At 29.3% G+C, this 12268-nt stretch overlaps 3 non-coding genes across 3 annotated transcripts; all 3 read right to left on the bottom strand.

The window, feature by feature from the left end:
- Nucleotides 1-790: 790 nt before the first annotated feature.
- On the bottom strand, nt 791-862 carry TRNAG-UCC. The gene has a single exon. It is a non-coding gene; the product is annotated as a tRNA-Gly (tRNA).
- Nucleotides 863-4296: 3434 nt separating this feature from the next.
- TRNAG-UCC lies at nt 4297-4368 on the bottom strand. The gene has a single exon. It is a non-coding gene; the product is annotated as a tRNA-Gly (tRNA).
- A 6973-nt stretch (nt 4369-11341) lies between these two features.
- On the bottom strand, nt 11342-11413 carry TRNAG-UCC. Its single transcript has one exon. It is a non-coding gene; the product is annotated as a tRNA-Gly (tRNA).
- Nucleotides 11414-12268: the final 855 nt, after the last annotated feature.

Below are 12268 nucleotides of genomic sequence, written 5' to 3'. Positions count from 1 at the left end.
AACTGTAAAATATAAAAGAGTTTAGTCCATAAGGTTACTTATATTGAGAAGCCAAACTTAACGAAATTAAGCTCTGGGGCTGCATGTTTGGTTTGCTTAATTCGAGAGGCTTAACGAATGCAAAGGTAATGCGTTTGTCGGGAGTCGAACCCAGGTCTATTGCTTGGAAGGCAATTATCCTAACCGTTGGTCTACAAATGCAATTTCATTATATGGTACTTTCTTTGTATAACGCTATGACATCTACATTTCAACCGGGAATGTCATAATGTTATTGAGAATATGAATTATGTAATTTTCGAATCTCTATTTCTAGGCGAGGCCTAACGCATATCCTTAAACAATTCTTGGATTCAATGCAATATTTCATCTTGTTTGTCTTCCTTAGGTTTGCACCAAAGACCTTCTTATGAAATTCAATGAGTAAGTTAAAAACAATAAATAATTAACAGAATATTTTTTACAAAAGTATACACTGATGGGGTCCATGTGTATTTATGAAAAAGTAAGTGATATAATAGTGGGTAATGTAGAAAAAATAAAAAAAAATTACAAAAATCAAAATAATACGAAGCTTTCATTTCAAGATTCAACAATCGATTGAAACAACTTGTTTTAGTAGATATTTTAAAAATATTAAGAGGTGAATAAAACGATATCAGAATTACAAACTGGTAAAATATAAAAGACTTTAGTCCATAAGGTTGCTTAAATCGAGAAGCGAAACTTAACCAAATAGGCTACATGTTTGGTTTGCTTAATTCGAGAGGCTTAACGAATGCAAAGGTAATGCATTTGCCGGGAGTTGAACCCAGGTCTATTGCTTGGAAGGCAATTATCCTAACCATTGGACTACAAACGCAATTTCATTATATGGTACTTTCTTTCTATAATGCTATGACATCTACATTCTCAACCGGGAATGTCATAATGTTATTGAGAATATGAATTATGTAATTTTCGAATCCCTATTTCTAGGTGAGGCCTAAACGCATATCCTTAAACAATTCTTGGATTCAATGCAATATTTCATCTTGTTTGTCTTCCTTAGGTTTGAACCAAAGACCTTCTATGAAATTCAATGAGTAAGTTAAAAACAATAAATAATTAACAGAATATTTTTTACAAAAGTATACACTGACGGGGTCCATGTGTATTTATGAAAAAGTAAGTGATATAAAGAGGGTAATGTATAAAAAAATAATAAAAAATTATAAAAATCAATATAATACGAATCTTTCATTTCAATTTTCAACAACCGATTGAAACAACTTGTTTTAGTAGATATTTTAAAAATATTAGGATGTGAATAAATTGATATAAAAATTACAAACTGGTAAAATATAAAAGTTTGTTTAATAGAAGTGTGAATATAAATTTATTTAAAGAAATATATATAAAATGGAATTATATAATAAATTATTAAATTTGAAAAGAGTTTAGTCCATAGGGATGCTTAAATCTAGAAGCAAAACTTAACGAAATTATGCTCTAGTGCTGCATGTTTGGTTTGCTAAATTCGAGAGGCTTAACGAATGCAAAGGTAATGCATTTTTCCGGAGTCGAACCCGGGTCAATTGCTTGGATGGCAATTATCCTAATTGTTAGACTACAACACAATTTCATTATATGGGTCTTTTTGTATAACGCTATGACATCTACATTCTCAACCGGAATGTTATAATGTTATTGAGAATATGAATTATGTAATTTTCGAATCTCTATATCTAGGTGAGGCCTAAGTGCATATCCTTAAACAATTCTTGGATTGAATGCAATATTTCATCTTGTTTGTATTCCTTAGGTTTCAACCAAAGACCTTCTTATGAAATTCAATGAGTAAGTTAAAAACAATAAATAATTAACAGAATATTTTGTTACAAAAGTATACACTGACGGGGTCCATCTATATTTATTAATAAGTAAGTGATATAATAGAGGGCAATGTAGAAAAAAATAAAAATTACAAAAATCAAAATAATACAAAATTTCATTTCAAGTTTCAACAACCGATTGAACAAACTTGTTTTAGTAGATATTTTAAAAATATTAAGAGGTGAATAAATTGATATCAAAATTACAAACTGGTAAAATATAAAAGAGTTTAGTCCATAAGGTTGCTTAAATCGAAGCGAAACTTAACGAAATAGGCTGGATGTTTGGTTTGCTTAATTCGAGAGGCTTAACGAATGCAAAGGTAATGCGTTTGCCGGAAGTTGAACCCAAGTCTATTGCTTGGAAGGTAATTATCCTAACCGTTGGACTACAAACGCAATTTCATTATATGGTACTTTCTTTCTATAACGATATGACATCTACATTCTCAACCGGGAATGTCATAATGTTATTGAGAATATGAATTATGTAATTTTCGAATCCCTATTTCTAGGTGAGGCCTAAACGCATATCCTTAAACAATTCTTGGATTCAATGCAATATTTCATCTTGTTTGTCTTCCTTAGGTTTGAACCAAAGACCTTCTTATGAAATTCAATGAGTAAGTTAAAAACAATAAATAATTAACAGAATATTTTTTACAAAAGTATACACTGACGGGGTCCATGTGTATTTATGAAAAAGTAAGTGATATAATAGAGGGTAATGTATAAAAAAATAACAAAAATTATAAAAATCAATATAATACGAATCTTTCATTTCAATATTCAACAACCGATTGAAACAACTTGTTTTAGTAGATATTTTAAAAATATTAAGATGTGAATAAATTGATATAAAAATTACAAACTGGTAAAATATAAATGTTTGTTTAATAGAAGTGTGAATACAAATTTTATTTACAGAAATATATATAAAATGGAATTTATATAATAAATTATTAAATTTGAAAAGAGTTTAGTCCATAGGGTTGCTTAAATCGAGAAGCAAAACTTAACGAAATTATGCTCTAGTGCTGCATGTTTGGTTTGCTTAATTCGAGAGGCTTAACGAATGCAAAGGTAATGCATTTGCCGAGAGTCGAACCCGGGTCAATTGCTTGGAAGGCAATTATCCTAATTGTTAGACTACAAACACAATTTCATTATATGGTACTTTCTTTGTATAACGCTATGACATCTACATTCTCAACCGGGAATGTCATAATGTTATTGAGAATATGAATTATGTAATTTTCGAATCTCTATATCTAGGTGAGGCCTAAGTGCATATCCTTAAACAATTCTTGGATTGAATGCAATATTTCATCTTGTTTGTCTTCCTTAGGTTTCAACCAAAGACCTTCTTATGAAATTCAATGAGTAAGTTAAAAACAATAAATAATTAACAGAATATTTTTTACAAAAGTATACACTGAAGGGGTCCATGTATATTTATTAAAAACTATGTGATATAATAGAGGGCAATGTAGAAAAAAAAATAAAAAATTACAAAAATCAAAATAATACGAAACTTTCATTTCAAGTTTCAACAACCGATTGAACAAACTTGTTTGAGTAGATATTTTAAAAATGTTAAGAGGTGAATAAATTGATATCAAAATTACAAACTGCTAAAATATAAAGAGTTTAGTCCATAAGGTTACTTATATTGAGAAGCCAAACTTAACGAAATTAAGCTCTGGGGCTGCATGTTTGGTTTGCTTAATTCGAGAGGCTTAACGAATGCAAAGGTAATGCGTTTGTCGGGAGTCGAACCAGGTCTATTGCTTGGAAGGCAATTATCCTAACCGTTGGTCTACAAATGCAATTTCATTATATGGTACTTTCTTTGTATAACGCTATGACATCTACATTTTCAACCGGGAATGTCATAATGTTATTGAGAATATGAATTATGTAATTTTCGAATCTCTATTTCTAGGCGAGGCCTAAGCGCAATATCCTTAAACAATTCTTGGATTCAATGCAATATTTCATCTTGTTTGTCTTCCTTAGGTTTGCACCAAAGACCTTCTTATGAAATTCAATGAGTAAGTTAAAAACAATAAATAATTAACAGATATTTTTTTACAAAAGTATACACTGATGGGGTCCATGTGTATTTATGAAAAAGTAAGTGATATAATAGTGGGTAATGTAGAAAAAAATAAAAAAAAATTACAAAAATCAAAATAATACGAAGCTTTCATTTCAAGATTCAACAATCGATTGAAACAACTTGTTTTAGTAGATATTTTAAAAATATTAAGAGGTGAATAAAACGATATCAGAATTACAAACTGGTAAAATATAAAAGACTTTAGTCCATAAGGTTGCTTAAATCGAGAAGCGAAACTTAACCAAATAGGCTACATGTTTGGTTTGCTTAATTCGAGAGGCTTAACGAATGCAAAGGTAATGCATTTGCCGGGAGTTGAACCCAGGTCTATTGCTTGGAAGGCAATTATCCTAACCATTGGACTACAAACGCAATTTCATTATATGGTACTTTCTTTCTATAATGCTATGACATCTACATTCTCAACCGGGAATGTCATAATGTTATTGAGAATATGAATTATGTAATTTTCGAATCCCTATTTCTAGGTGAGGCCTAAACGCATATCCTTAAACAATTCTTGGATTCAATGCAATATTTCATCTTGTTTGTCTTCCTTTAGGTTTGAACCAAAGACCTTCTTATGAAATTCAATGAGTAAGTTAAAAACAATAAATAATTAACAGAATATTTTTACAAAAGTATACACTGACGGGGTCCATGTGTATTTATGAAAAAGTAAGTGATATAAAAGAGGGTAATGTATAAAAAAATAATAAAAATTATAAAAATCAATATAATACGAATCTTTCATTTCAATTTTCAACAACCGATTGAAACAACTTGTTTTAGTAGATATTTTAAAAATATTAGGATGTGAATAAATTGATATAAAAATTACAAACTGGTAAAATATAAAAGTTTGTTTAATAGAAGTGTGAATATAAATTTTATTTAAAGAAATATATATAAAATGGAATTTATATAATAAATTATTAAATTTGAAAAGAGTTTAGTCCATAGGGATGCTTAAATCTAGAAGCAAAACTTAACGAAATTATGCTCTAGTGCTGCATGTTTGGTTTGCTAAATTCGAGAGGCTTAACGAATGCAAAGGTAATGCATTTTTCCGGGAGTCGAACCCGGGTCAATTGCTTGGATGGCAATTATCCTAATTGTTAGACTACAAACACAATTTCATTATATGGTACTTTCTTTGTATAACGCTATGACATCTACATTCTCAACCGGGAATGTTATAATGTTATTGAGAATATGATTATGTAATTTTCGAATCTCTATATCTAGGTGAGGCCTAAGTGCATATCCTTAAACAATTCTTGGATTGAATGCAATATTTCATCTTGTTTGTATTCCTTAGGTTTCAACCAAAGACCTTCTTATGAAATTCAATGAGTAAGTTAAAAACAATAAATAATTAACAGAATATTTTGTTACAAAAGTATACACTGACGGGTCCATCTATATTTATTAATAAGTAAGTGATATAATAGAGGCAATGTAGAAAAAAAATAATAAAAATTACAAAAATCAAAATAATACAAAATTTCATTTCAAGTTTCAACAACCGATTGAACAAACTTGTTTTAGTAGATATTTTAAAAATATTAAGAGGTGAATAAATTGATATCAAAATTACAAACTGGTAAAAATATAAAAGAGTTTAGTCCATAAGGTTGCTTAAATCGAGAAGCGAAACTTAACGAAATAGGCTGGATGTTTGGTTTGCTTAATTCGAGAGGCTTAACGAATGCAAAGGTAATGCGTTTGCCGGAAGTTGAACCCAAGTCTATTGCTTGGAAGGTAATTATCCTAACCGTTGGACTACAAACGCAATTTCATTATATGGTACTTTCTTTCTATAACGATATGACATCTACATTCTCAACCGGGGAATGTCATAATGTTATTGAGAATATGAATTATGTAATTTTCGAATCCCTATTTCTAGGTGAGGCCTAAACGCATATCCTTAAACAATTCTTGGATTCAATGCAATATTTCATCTTGTTTGTCTTCCTTAGGTTTGAACCAAAGACCTTCTTATGAAATTCAATGAGTAAGTTAAAAACAATAAATAATTAACAGAATATTTTTTACAAAAGTATACACTGACGGGGTCCATGTGTATTTATGAAAAAGTAAGTGATATAATAGAGGGTAATGTATAAAAAAATAACAAAATTATAAAAATCAATATAATACGAATCTTTCATTTCAATATTCAACAACCGATTGAAACAACTTGTTTTAGTAGATATTTTAAAAATATTAAGATGTGAATAAATTGATATAAAAATTACAAACTGGTAAAATATAAATGTTTGTTTAATAGAAGTGTGAATACAAATTTTATTTACAGAAATATATATAAAATGGAATTTATATAATAAATTATTAAATTTGAAAGAGTTTAGTCCATAGGGTTGCTTAAATCGAGAAGCAAAACTTAACGAAATTATGCTCTAGTGCTGCATGTTTGGTTTGCTTAATTCGGAGAGGCTTAACGAATGCAAAGGTAATGCATTTGCCGAGAGTCGAACCCGGGTCAATTGCTTGGAAGGCAATTATCCTAATTGTTAGACTACAAACACAATTTCATTATATGGTACTTTCTTTGTATAACGCTATGACATCTACATTCTCAACCGGGAATGTCATAATGTTATTGAGAATATGAATTATGTAATTTTCGAATCTCTATATCTAGGTGAGGCCTAAGTGCATATCCTTAAACAATTCTTGGATTGAATGCAATATTTCATCTTGTTTGTCTTCCTTAGGTTTCAACCAAAAGACCTTCTTATGAAATTCAATGAGTAAGTTAAAAAACAATAAATAATTAACAGAATATTTTGTTACAAAAGTATACACTGAAGGGGTCCATGTATATTTATTAAAACTATGTGATATAATAGAGGGCAATGTAGAAAAAAATAATAAAAATTACAAAAATCAAAATAATACGAAACTTTCATTTTCAAGTTTCAACAACCGATTGAACAAAACTTGTTTGAGTAGATATTTTAAAAATGTTAAGAGGTGAATAAATTGATATCAAAAATTACAAACTGCTAAAATATAAAAGAGTTTAGTCCATAAGGTTACTTATATTGAGAAGCCAAACTTAACGAAATTAAGCTCTGGGGCTGCATGTTTGGTTTGCTTAATTCGAGAGGCTTAAACGAATGCAAAGGTAATGCGTTTGTCGGGAGTCGAACCAGGTCTATTGCTTGGAAGGCAATTATCCTAACCGTTGGTCTACAAATGCAATTTCATTATATGGTACTTTCTTTGTATAACGCTATGACATCTACATTTTCAACGCGGGAATGTCATAATGTTATTGAGAATATGAATTATGTAATTTTCGAATCTCTATTTCTAGGCGAGGCCTAAGCGCATATCCTTAAACAATTCTTGGATTCAATGCCAATATTTCATCTTGTTTGTCTTCCTTAGGTTTGCACCAAAGACCTTCTTATGAAATTCAATGAGTAAGTTAAAAACAATAAATAATTAACAGAATATTTTTTACAAAAGTATACACTGATGGGGTCCATGTGTATTTATGAAAAGTAAGTGATATAATAGTGGGTAATGTAGAAAAAATAAAAAAAAATTACAAAAATCAAAATAATACGAAGCTTTCATTTCAAGGATTCAACAATCGATTGAAACAACTTGTTTTAGTAGATATTTTAAAAATATTAAGAGGTGAATAAAACGATATCAGAATTACAAACTGGTAAAATATAAAAGACTTTAGTCCATAAGGTTGCTTAAATCGAGAAGCGAAACTTAACCAAATAGGCTACATGTTTGGTTTGCTTAATTCGAGAGGCTTAACGAATGCAAAGGTAATGCATTTGCCGGGAGTTGAACCCAGGTCTATTGCTTGGAAGCAATTATCCTAACCATTGGACTACCAAACGCAATTTCATTATATGGTACTTTCTTTCTATAATGCTATGACATCTACATTCTCAACCGGGAATGTCATAATGTTATTGAGAATATGAATTATGTAATTTTCGAATCCCTATTTCTAGGTGAGGCCTAAACGCATATCCTTAAACAATTCTTGGATTCAATGCAATATTTCATCTTGTTTGTCTTCCTTAGGTTTGAACCAAAGACCTTCTTATGAAATTCAATGAGTAAGTTAAAAACAATAAATAATTAACAGAATATTTTTTACAAAAGTATACACTGACGGGGTCCATGTGTATTTATGAAAAAGTAAAGTGATATAAAAGAGGGTAATGTATAAAAAAATAATAAAAATTATAAAAATCAATATAATACGAATCTTTCATTTCAATTTCTCAACAACCGATTGAAACAACTTGTTTTAGTAGATATTTTAAAAATATTAGGATGTGAATAAATTGATATAAAAATTACAAACTGGTAAATATAAAAGTTTGTTTAATAGAAGTGTGAATATAAATTTTATTTAAAGAAATATATATAAAATGGAATTTATATAATAAATTATTAAATTTGAAAAGAGTTTAGTCCATAGGGATGCTTAAATCTAGAAGCAAAACTTAACAGGAAATTATGCTCTAGTGCTGCATGTTTGGTTTGCTAAATTCGAGAGGCTTAACGAATGCAAAGGTAATGCATTTTCGGGAGTCGAACCCGGGTCAATTGCTTGGATGGCAATTATCCTAATTGTTAGACTACAAACACAATTTCATTATATGGTACTTTCTTGTATAACGCTATGACATCTACATTCTCAACCGGGAATGTTATAATGTTATGAGAATATGAATTATGTAATTTTCGAATCTCTATATCTAGGTGAGGCCTAAGTGCATATCCTTAAACAATTCTTGGATTGAATGCAATATTTCATCTTGTTTGTATTCCTTAGGTTTCAACCAAAGACCTTCTTATGAAATTCAATGAGTAAGTTAAAAACAATAAATAATTAACAGAATATTTTGTTACAAAAGTATACACTGACGGGGTCCATCTATATTTATTAATAAGTAAGTGATATAATAGAGGGCAATGTAGAAAAAAATAATAAAAATTACAAAAATCAAAATAATACAAAATTTCATTTCAAGTTTCAACAACCGATTGAACAAACTTGTTTTAGTAGATATTTTAAAAATATTAAGAGGTGAATAAATTGATATCAAAATTACAAACTGGTAAAATATAAAAGAGTTTAGTCCATAAGGTTGCTTAAATCGAGAAGCGAAACTTAACGAAATAGGCTGGATGTTTGGTTTGCTTAATTCGAGAGGCTTAACGAATGCAAAGGTAATGCGTTTGCCGGAAGTTGAACCCAAGTCTATTGCTTGGAAGGTAATTATTCTAACCGTTGGACTACAAACGCAATTTCATTATATGGTACTTTCTTTCTATAACGCTATGACATCTACATTCTCAACCGGAATGTCATAATGTTATTGAGAATATGAATTATGTAATTTTCGAATCCCTATTTCTAGGTGAGGCCTAAACGCATATCCTTAAACAATTCTTGGATTCAATGCAATATTTCATCTTGTTTGTCTTCCTTAGGTTTGAACCAAAGACCTTCTTATGAAATTCAATGAGTAAGTTAAAAACAATAAATAATTAACAGAATATTTTTTACAAAAGTATACACTGACGGGGTCCATGTGTATTTATGAAAAAGTAAGTGATATAATAGAGGGTAATGTATAAAAAAATAACAAAAATTATAAAAATCAATATAATACGAATCTTTCATTTCAATATTCAACAACCGATTGAAACAACTTGTTTTAGTAGATATTTTTAAAAATATTAAGATGTGAATAAATTGATATAAAAATTACAAACTGGTAAAATATAAATGTTTGTTTAATAGAAGTGTGAATACAAATTTTATTTACAGAAATATATATAAAATGGAATTTATATAATAAATTATTAAATTTGAAAAGAGTTTAGTCCATAGGGTTGCTTAAATCGAGAAGCAAAACTTAACGAAATTATGCTCTAGTGCTGCATGTTTGGTTTGCTTAATTCGAGAGGCTTAACGAATGCAAAGGTAATGCATTTGCCGAGAGTCGAACCCGGGTCAATTGCTTGGAAGGCAATTATCCTAATTGTTAGACTACAAACACAATTTCATTATATGGTACTTTCTTTGTATAACGCTATGACATCTACATTCTCAACCCGGGAATGTCATAATGTTATTGAGAATATGAATTATGTAATTTTCGAATCTCTATATCTAGGTGAGGCCTAAGTGCATATCCTTAAACAATTCTTGGATTGAATGCAATATTTCATCTTGTTTGTCTTCCTTAGGTTTCAACCAAAGACCTTCTTATGAAATTCAATGAGTAAGTTAAAAACAATAAATAATTAACAGAATATTTTGTTACAAAAGTATACACTGAAGGGGTCCATGTATATTTATTAAAAACTATGTGATATAATAGAGGGCAATGTAGAAAAAAATAATAAAAATTACAAAAATCAAAATAATACGAAACTTTCATTTCAAGTTTCAACAACCGATTGAACAAACTTGTTTGAGTAGATATTTTAAAAATGTTAAGAGGTGAATAAATTGATATCAAAATTACAAACTGCTAAAATATAAAAGAGTTTAGTCCATAAGGTTACTTATATTGAGAAGCCAAACTTAACGAAATTAAGCTCTGGGGCTGCATGTTTGGTTTGCTTAATTCGAGAGGCTTAACACGAATGCAAAGGTAATGCGTTTGTCGGGAGTCGAACCCAGGTCTATTGCTTGGAAGGCAATTATCCTAACCGTTGGTCTACAAATGCAATTTCATTATATGGTACTTTCTTTGTATAACGCTATGACATCTACATTTTCAACCGGGAATGTCATAATGTTATTGAGAATATGAATTATGTAATTTTCGAATCTCTATTTCTAGGCGAGGCCTAAGCGCATATCCTTAAACAATTCTTGGATTCAATGCAATATTTCATCTTGTTTGTCTTCCTTAGGTTTGCCACCAAAGACCTTCTTATGAAATTCAATGAGTAAGTTAAAAACAATAAATAATTAACAGAATATTTTTTACAAAAGTATACACTGATGGGTCCATGTGTATTTATGAAAAAGTAAGTGATATAATAGTGGGTAATGTAGAAAAAAAAAAAAAATTACAAAAATCAAAATAATACGAAGCTTTCATTTCAAGATTCAACAATCGATTGAAACAACTTGTTTTAGTAGATATTTTAAAAATATTAAGAGGTGAATAAAACGATATCAGAATTACAAACTGGTAAAATATAAAAGACTTTAGTCCATAAGGTTGCTTAAATCGAGAAGCGAAACTTAACCAAATAGGCTACATGTTTGGTTTGCTTAATTCGAGAGACTTAACGAATGCAAAGGTAATGCATTTGCCGGGAGTTGAACCCAGGTCTATTGCTTGGAAGGCAATTATCCTAACCATTGGACTACAAACGCAATTTCATTATATGGTACTTTCTTTCTATAATGCTATGACATCTACATTCTCAACCGGGAATGTCATAATGTTATTGAGAATATGAATTATGTAATTTTCGAATCCCTATTTCTAGGTGAGGCCTAAACGCATATCCTTAAACAATTCTTGGATTCAATGCAATATTTCATCTTGTTTGTCTTCCTTAGGTTTGAACCAAAGACCTTCTTATGAAATTCAATGAGTAAGTTAAAAACAATAAATATTAACAGAATATTTTTTACAAAAGTATACACTGACGGGGTCCATGTGTATTTATGAAAAAGTAAGTGATATAAAGAGGGTAATGTATAAAATAATAAAAATTATAAAAATCAATATAATACGAATCTTTCATTTCAATTTTCAACAACCGATTGAAACAACTTGTTTTAGTAGATATTTTAAAAATATTAGGATGTGAATAAATTGATATAAAAATTACAAACTGGTAAATATAAAAGTTTATTTAATAGAAGTGTGAATATAAATTTTATTTAAAGAAATATATATAAAATGGAATTTATATAATAAATTATTAAATTTGAAAAGAGTTTAGTCCATAGGATGCTTAAATCTAGAAGCAAAACTTAACGAAATTATGCTCTTGTGCTGCATGTTTGGTTTGCTAAATTCGAGAGGCTTAACCGAATGCAAAGGTAATGCATTTTCCGGGAGTCGAACCCGGGTCAATTGCTTGGATGGCAATTATCCTAATTGTTAGACTACAAACACAATTTCATTATATGGTACTTTCTTTGTATAACGCTATGACATCTACATTCTTCAACGGGAATGTTATAATGTTATTGAGAATATGAATTATGTAATTTTCG

This window comes from Ipomoea nil, unplaced genomic scaffold (assembly GCF_001879475.1).
Source record: "Ipomoea nil cultivar Tokyo-kokei standard unplaced genomic scaffold, Asagao_1.1 scaffold2765, whole genome shotgun sequence".
Classification (NCBI taxonomy): domain Eukaryota; kingdom Viridiplantae; phylum Streptophyta; class Magnoliopsida; order Solanales; family Convolvulaceae; genus Ipomoea; species Ipomoea nil.
This window is presented reverse-complemented; position numbering and strand designations above follow the sequence as displayed.